Raw genomic sequence first — 7,703 nt, forward strand, 5'->3', positions numbered from 1 at the left:
CCAAGCCAATGACTAATAACACCTACACTATTACTCTAGCAATCTTTGTTATGAAACTAGAAATGAATTTAGAAACTAGTTTCCATATTTTCTATTTTGTGCCTCCTCCCTGTCTCAATGCCGACAGCTCAAATGACATTCAGTTACTTGCCTTCCATATGTCTGTGGTTTAATTATAATTCACACTGTCAGGGAGGGATGCTAAATCACAGAGGTCTGTCAGAGCATACTGGCACAGTCTGGAAGTTTTCCATGTTCATTTCTTCCCTGACACAAATTTATATTAATGACCATCGGTTCCTTTGGAAGCTCCCCTATGAAGTCCTGACCAGTAAAAAGCAAAGGGAAATAAAATATATGTTGCCTTGAGCAGGGAGTGACTGCTGTTAACGTGTCAGAATGAGACTTAAGATGCTCAATTAAAGTCTCATGCAGCTAGATTTCCTTCATTTTGTAAACTAATTATGTGTGCCTTGTTTAACATGTACTGTGTGGACAGAGGTAGAAATAAGAAGTAAAACATATTTTTATGAGGAACTAAAAGCAAATAATAAATTGATAGAAAAGTCACAGAGAACAGACATTTTGGGGGAGCAGTACATCTCTTTAAAATGAATTACAATGAATATTTCACAAGGCAAAAAGGGGAGTGTATAAAAAATAACGTAGAATTTGCAGCTCATTTAAAGAGGAAATATAACTTGTTAAGGCAGATGCTTTAAAAGGTATCGTGTACAGTATTTCTCACAATAATAGCATTCTAGAGTTTGGAGCTATAGCGTGGTGGTAGAGGTGGTAGAGCGGTAGGCTAGTATATTCAAGGCTATGGGTTTAAAACCCATTTCTATCAAACAGAATTTGTCCTCTAATAGAATAGAAGTCATTCTACATACTCAAGTTTAATATTTCTGTTCAGGGACATTTTTAGTAAAGAATATAGTTTGTAATAGATAAATTCAACCCAAAACAGGGTGACATAGTGACACCTAGCTATGAACTGTACATGTATCTGCAAATATGGTAAAACAGAGCAACATACCCAAAGAACCATGAGACTGTTTGGAGGACATGCCCATGTAAGAAAGCATCCTACCATGTCTGGATTCCCTTTTTTTATATTCTGCTGACCTTATTGTGTAACCCCTGACCTCTGACCTAAAATGTTGACCTTGATATAGTTTGTGTAGCCTAACCACAAATGTCAGTTTACCATGGTGAATATTCTCATATTTTACCTGACTTTGCTTTGATATCAAAGATGAATTGTTCAGCTTTATCTAACCTAGATGTTTTTCCAGTGAGAAAAATAGGCATGTTCTTCAATCCAGCACACCTTTCCTGTCTTTTTTTCTTCCTTCCTTATACACCACTTTCTCTCTTGCTTTCACCCATGTATCCCACACTGATCAGTCTGTTTCTATTCCCTTATGGTTTTTGCTGGTGGATTTAAATATAAATTAGTTTAATGTGAAGAACAATAATTTCTAATTGGGATCAATTTTGGCAGTGGTTTTTCCGGTTAAACAGACATGCAGAGTCTATTCCAGGCATTTATTTGATATCTTATAGGTTTGGTTTTTTTTTTTTTTTTGTTTTTTGTTTTTAATTCTCAGATGATTCTTAAGATTCATGAACAAAATAAGATGCAATGCCTCATGGACAGAGTCATATAAATCATTTACTGTATCTTACTTTCTGAATCTGATTGTTCTCTTTAGTAATCTTTATCAACTTGATCCATAGAAAAGTGACAAATTTGATTTACTTGACAGTAAAAGGTTGTGCATGCTCTTTCCTGGCCCCATGAACACTATATTTTCTGGGAAAAAACCTAATAATCCAAATAATTGATGTTTATCTGAGACTAAAACATGTTTACCAACTTAACTACAATAACAGCAGTAGTGGAATTTAAATTATATGTTGATTCTTAATTTTTTTATTATTATTGTTGCCAGAGGGGTTTCAAAGGCTTGTGTGTGTGTGTGTGTGTGTGTGTGTGTGTGTGTGTGTAGGTACATATACACATGTTTGTGTTAGATTTAGATACACTTGAACACATGTGTATGTAAGTACATGAACACACCTGATACTTATTTTCCAAACGGGTAAATAATTTTATATATTTAAATCTGATAATAGTTTTTAAAAATATGACAATATGATCCAAAATAAAAATTTTTAAATATCTTAATCAAAGTATTTATTGGACAGAAAATAGTCACAGACTCTGTTATTCCTTGGGAAGAATCTATCACAAGAATCATTCATTAGCTTGTGTTCTAAATTCCACTTGAATTTTGAAGCTTTTAATATCTTTCTTGTTTTAATAATAAAAACATTGGAATTCTTTCCTATTTTGCAAAGCACACACATGCACATATGCACACATATACACGTGCACACATATACATAAATCAATGCTAAAAGCATTCCTACCTGTCATGTACATTGTTGAATAATTTTCAAATACCCAATAATTTTTATAAGACTTTATATACATGACCTAATTATATGGTATCTGAAAGAGGCAGAAGCTTCGGGTAATAGATTTTTTTTCCTTCTTCCCTTCAAGTGACATACATCTGCATTATCCAGAGTCTCTGCAAATTATACCTGGAAAAGTTTTCTTTCACTGACATCCTAGAAGGATTTTGAATTCAGGTTAATTGAGTGCATTTGTGAGAGGAGTATACTATCTATCAGTCTTGAAAATGCTGAGAGATGCCCACAATGATATGAGCATAAAGTATTTTAAATATTCTAAATACTGATTTGAGAGGGATAAGGAAACCTCACATGGGTAATATGAGGGCCACATGGCAGAGCAGTCTCTCTCTCTCTCTATCTCTCTCTCTCTCTCTCTCTCTCTCTCTCTCTCTCTCTCTCTCTCATTCATATATATATATATATATGTGTGTGTGTGTGTGTGTGTGTGTGTGTGTGTGAGAGAGAGAGAGAGAGAGAGAGAGAGAGAGAGTGAAAATGAGAAGCAGTGATCAAACAAATAAAAAACCTTTGCTGACACAAAATTCTAGATAATCTACTCTGTTGTTTTCTTGATCTTGGCCATCAAAAAGGAATGTTAACGTTGCTTTGTTGACTTTCCTCATCTTCTGTTTCTCATCTTTCTCTCATCATTAATTAACATTGCTTTAATAACGTTCTCATGTCTGTTTACTCCATCCTCCTACTCTCCACTCCCACCATATAACCATTGTTTTATACTAGTAGGAAACATATAAATATAAACATATAAATAGGAAACAAGAGGATGAGCTCAAAAGAATGGGAGGTTTTCAAGCATGTCTGAGGACCAGAGTCTGATCCCTGTGAAGACATAATAGATGTGTAGGAGCAACATCTCATACCCTTTTCTGTATTCCTTAGAGATGAATGTCTACATGGGTGCACACTTACACACACACACACACACACACACACACATGCTGACATGAATTATCCTTTGTACTACTTAGGAATGTATGCATTCATGGGGATATACACATATACACACTCTAGTTACCCCTTGTACTTTTCAGAGGTACATGCATGCACTAGGGAAAACTCCTTACACACAAATCCCCTCTATTCCTTAGGGGTGCACACATGCATATGGACATATACATATACACACAGGATATCAAGTTATCCCCTGTACTCCTCAGGGGCACATGCATACATGGGTGCATGCAAATACACAAGTTATTCCTTGTACTCCTCAGGGCCGCATGCATGCCCGTGGACATATACATATACAAACATGCACACCATAAATAAATGTAAAAATGGCTTAAAAGATACTAGAGGTAAAGAATCCTCCGATCCTCAGGGTGTTTCCAGGGTTGACTTTTGTTAAGATAAACCTGAGTGATTCAATAGACTGCACAGGACACTCTCAAGAATGAGATAAGAAGAACATGTTCTGTAGGCTAGATGTCTCAGAAGCAGCAGCATGGGGCTGTTTAAACATTGTTGACCCTGTCATTCCTGGTGTCCTAGTAACTGGATTTGTATTGGGGTTTGTTTGTTTGCAGTTTATCATCCTTGTCTATAAAATAAAATACCTAAAACGGAAAAATAAATGAGATACTATCTCACAAGCCAAGTGTGATTATGCATGAGATAATATATGTAAATCTCTTGACACAGTCATGTGAGCTTCCGATTCAAAATTAGTTCCCTTTAAGAGGCAGATCGTTTGGATAAGCACTGAAATAAATGAATAACATATTTCTCCTTTCATGTGGCAATTAGAATATATTGTCATGGTGATAAATTTTAAATCACATTATAGCTTCTCCCTGAACTATATCCCAATAAAATATACATAAATAATTGGCTGGAAAATGACAAATTCTGTTAAAAGAAATCAATCCCTATGCAGCAAGTCTGTCTGTTTCCTTAGATTCAGTTGCTGGAGTTTTGGAGTCAGATTCTTAGACACTTATGAAAAAGTGTCAATCAATAGAGCTCAACTGCTCATCTTCGTAGAATTAAATGGTGGAAGCCTAAGCTGCCGTTTCAATTAGCAAACATTTATGCACCTAATAATGGCTAAATCCCCTAACAAGTCCACTGGCTCAATAGTCCTAATGCATTACAACCAAAACCAAGCCCTCTTTAGATGTGGGCCACTGGCCACCTGCCCAGAATCATGACAATAGTTCTGCCTTCCTTCACACCATTTTATGTAGACATCCAGCATTTTAGCATTAATATAAACACTCTGTGCTTCTCAAATGACCTTTTAAAAATTTTCCCTCTGTGCTTGAATGGTAGTGTCTTATTTATGATATTTTAGACTTAAAAATAGGTCACTCAGAACCTGTCCTGGAAGGCACCAAGTGAAGAGCTCTGTCATATTTTAGACCTGTTGCCCTACAATGTTTGGAAAGGGTCTGAGACAAGGGCTCCCCATCCCAGTATCAGTACAGCTCAGCCAGAAATTTCATTTCTGGCCTAAGTATCTCTTCTTTAGATAAAGGGATGGACACTTCTCAGATACTCACTGAAAGGATAATGGGACTAAGCATTCTCTGTACATCATTACATTCCTAAGAGGTCCATTCCCTACTACACTGTCCATATCCTCCAATCTCAGACTCACAGGATCACAAGGAATCAGACAGCTATTGCCCAGCTCTCTTTACAGTGTGGAAGTCTACCTTGCCTATCGTACTGAAATCTGACTGAACCTCACCCTTGTCGTTCTTCTGAAGAAGTGGAGTCTTGAGGAAGTAGGATTCCTTTTGACCTACATTTTTGCCAGTGTGGGAATGAAGTCTTGTTTATTTTATTTCACCTTTAACTCTTAAAAGCCTACCATGACATCTGCCACTCTTAAACTTCTTCCATGTCTAGAAAAGTTATTTGTGTAATAGGAGAGAAAAAAGATGAGTTCTTAGAATATTTCACCTCATTACATAATCATTGTTTTATAACTATATTTTCACTATATAACTCCGTAGTAGCATCATGTAATATACCTTTTAACTTTGAAATAACATACTACCCCTCCCTTTCTCCTCTCTTTTTGCTAAGAAAGCATGAGTCCTTTATGAAGACAGGAAGGTTATTATATTTGTGTATCTCTATTAAAAAGTATGAGATGTAGTTCACAGAAGATGCAAAATAAACATGATTGGTGAGTCTGATTCTTCTTCTTTTTCTTTTCTACAGGGTTGCTCTGTGTAGCCCTGGCTGTCCTGGCACTCACTCTGTAGACCAGGCTGGCCTCACACTCAGAAACACACCTGCCTCTTACAAAGATAATTATTGAGTGCTTATTAACTGATATCACCTTTTGATTATGAAACAACCCAATGCTATACTAAGTATTTTCTATTATCAGTATCTGAGGTTTAAAACAAAGCAACTTCCTATGTTTCTTGGGCTAACCACATAAACATGGTTATTCCTTTGATTTTAAGTATTTTATCTATAAATGGCATTCCTATTATCTGTATCTATGTCATTCTTGCAATTACTTTGATGTGTTTATGAATCCACCAGTTCCACTTATCATTGCCTTTTGAAATAAATGTAGTGAAACAGACATTAGAGTATAAGTTACTGATGATTCTGAACTCTTTGTAAAAACACATTCATTGATGCTGCAGTTGCAAGAGAGTTGTTAATAAAATTATGATATCTATTCAGGCTACCCAGACATAAAACAAATTGGAAGTAGTTTATTCATAATCATATATGATGATGAAGCAAATGTTTATGACTCCTATTCCAGACTCACACTGCTTTTGGGGGGCTTCTTTTATTGTTCAGTGTTTGGTTTTTTTTTTTTTTAATTATCTAGTTTTTTGTTTGTTTGTTTTTGTTTTCTTTCAAGACAGGGTTTCTCTGTCTTGCCCTGGCCATTCTGGAACTCACTTTGTAGACCAAGCTGGCCTCAAACTCATAAATCAGCCTGCCTCTGCCTCCTAAATACTGGGAGCCACCATGCCCGGCTCAATTATCTAGTTTTGAGTCAAAGATTTTGTATAGTGCTTGTGCCTGAAGCCCTATATTGTGGAATGTTTCAAACAAAACTTTAATTGTCTTAGATTTGATATGTGTTAAAATACATCTGTATTTGTACTCCATAAACTTAATGACTACTGTCTATATATCTGTGGCTACTGTTGAGACTGTCTCTAATATCAATTGTACGCTGGCAAAAGTGGACCCTACTTTCTCAACATGGATAAATACAATCTCTCCTAAAAAGAGTACTTATATTACTCAAATGCTTAAATTTTTGTCCTTAAATTATTATTTAATATTATAAAATTTCTTCACAACAAAAAGAAAGACAATTCATTGTGAATAGCTGGCAACTACCAGTCTTTCTTACAGTACTTAACAATAGATGTTATATGAATGGAGGGATGATACCAACTACACTTATGTCTCAAGTAAAATTATATAAAGTACTGAAATTATCCAAAATGATAACTACATGGGTCAGCTTAAATTTCATTTTATTTTGAAGAAACCTGATTGCAAATTAATCTAACAGTTAGATAATATATGGCTTTGTGCATAAAATTATAATAAATAGAATACAAATAATAGTAATGAAATAAAGAGAACTAATTATGGTGTGTCTATTGGGGGTGGTAGTGATTTTTTTCTTCATAACAAGTGAATAAAACTCGCTTCCCCAGCTCATATACTAAAATTGGAGCGATACAGAGATTAGCATGGCCCCTGGGCGAGGATGACATGCAAATTCGTGAAGTGTTCCATATTTTTATACAGAAGTGGATGCTCACAGTCATCTGTTGGATGGAACACAGGGTCCCAAAGGAGCTGAAGGGGTCTGCAACCCTATAGGAGGAGCAGCAATATGAACTAACCAGTACCCCCAGAGCTCGTGTCTCTAGCTGCATATGTAGCAGATGATGGCCTAGTTGGCCATCATTGGGAGGAGAGGCCCTTGGTCTTGCAAAAATTATATACCTCAGTACAGGGGAATGCCAGGGCCAGTAAGTGGGAGTGGGTGGGTAGGGGAGCAGGGAGGGGGGAGTGTATAGGGGCTTTCACGATAGCATCTTATAGGTAAATGAAGAAAATATCTAATAAAAATTGTTTAAAAAATAAAAAGTGAATAAATATAAAATTCTATTTGGAAAAAATTCTATTTAGAAAATTTTATTTGAAAGATATTGGAGACTAAAAGATAATTTATTGGGTATATTCAT

General features: G+C 35.7%; 1 pseudogene; it reads left to right on the plus strand.

Annotated features, from left to right (window-relative positions):
* The first annotated feature begins 7,154 nt into the window (after positions 1 to 7,154).
* On the plus strand, positions 7,155 to 7,254 carry Gm26449 (annotated as a pseudogene).
* Positions 7,255 to 7,703: the final 449 nt, after the last annotated feature.

Source organism: Mus musculus, chromosome 12 (assembly GCF_000001635.26).
Source record: "Mus musculus strain C57BL/6J chromosome 12, GRCm38.p6 C57BL/6J".
Classification (NCBI taxonomy): Eukaryota; Metazoa; Chordata; class Mammalia; order Rodentia; family Muridae; genus Mus; species Mus musculus.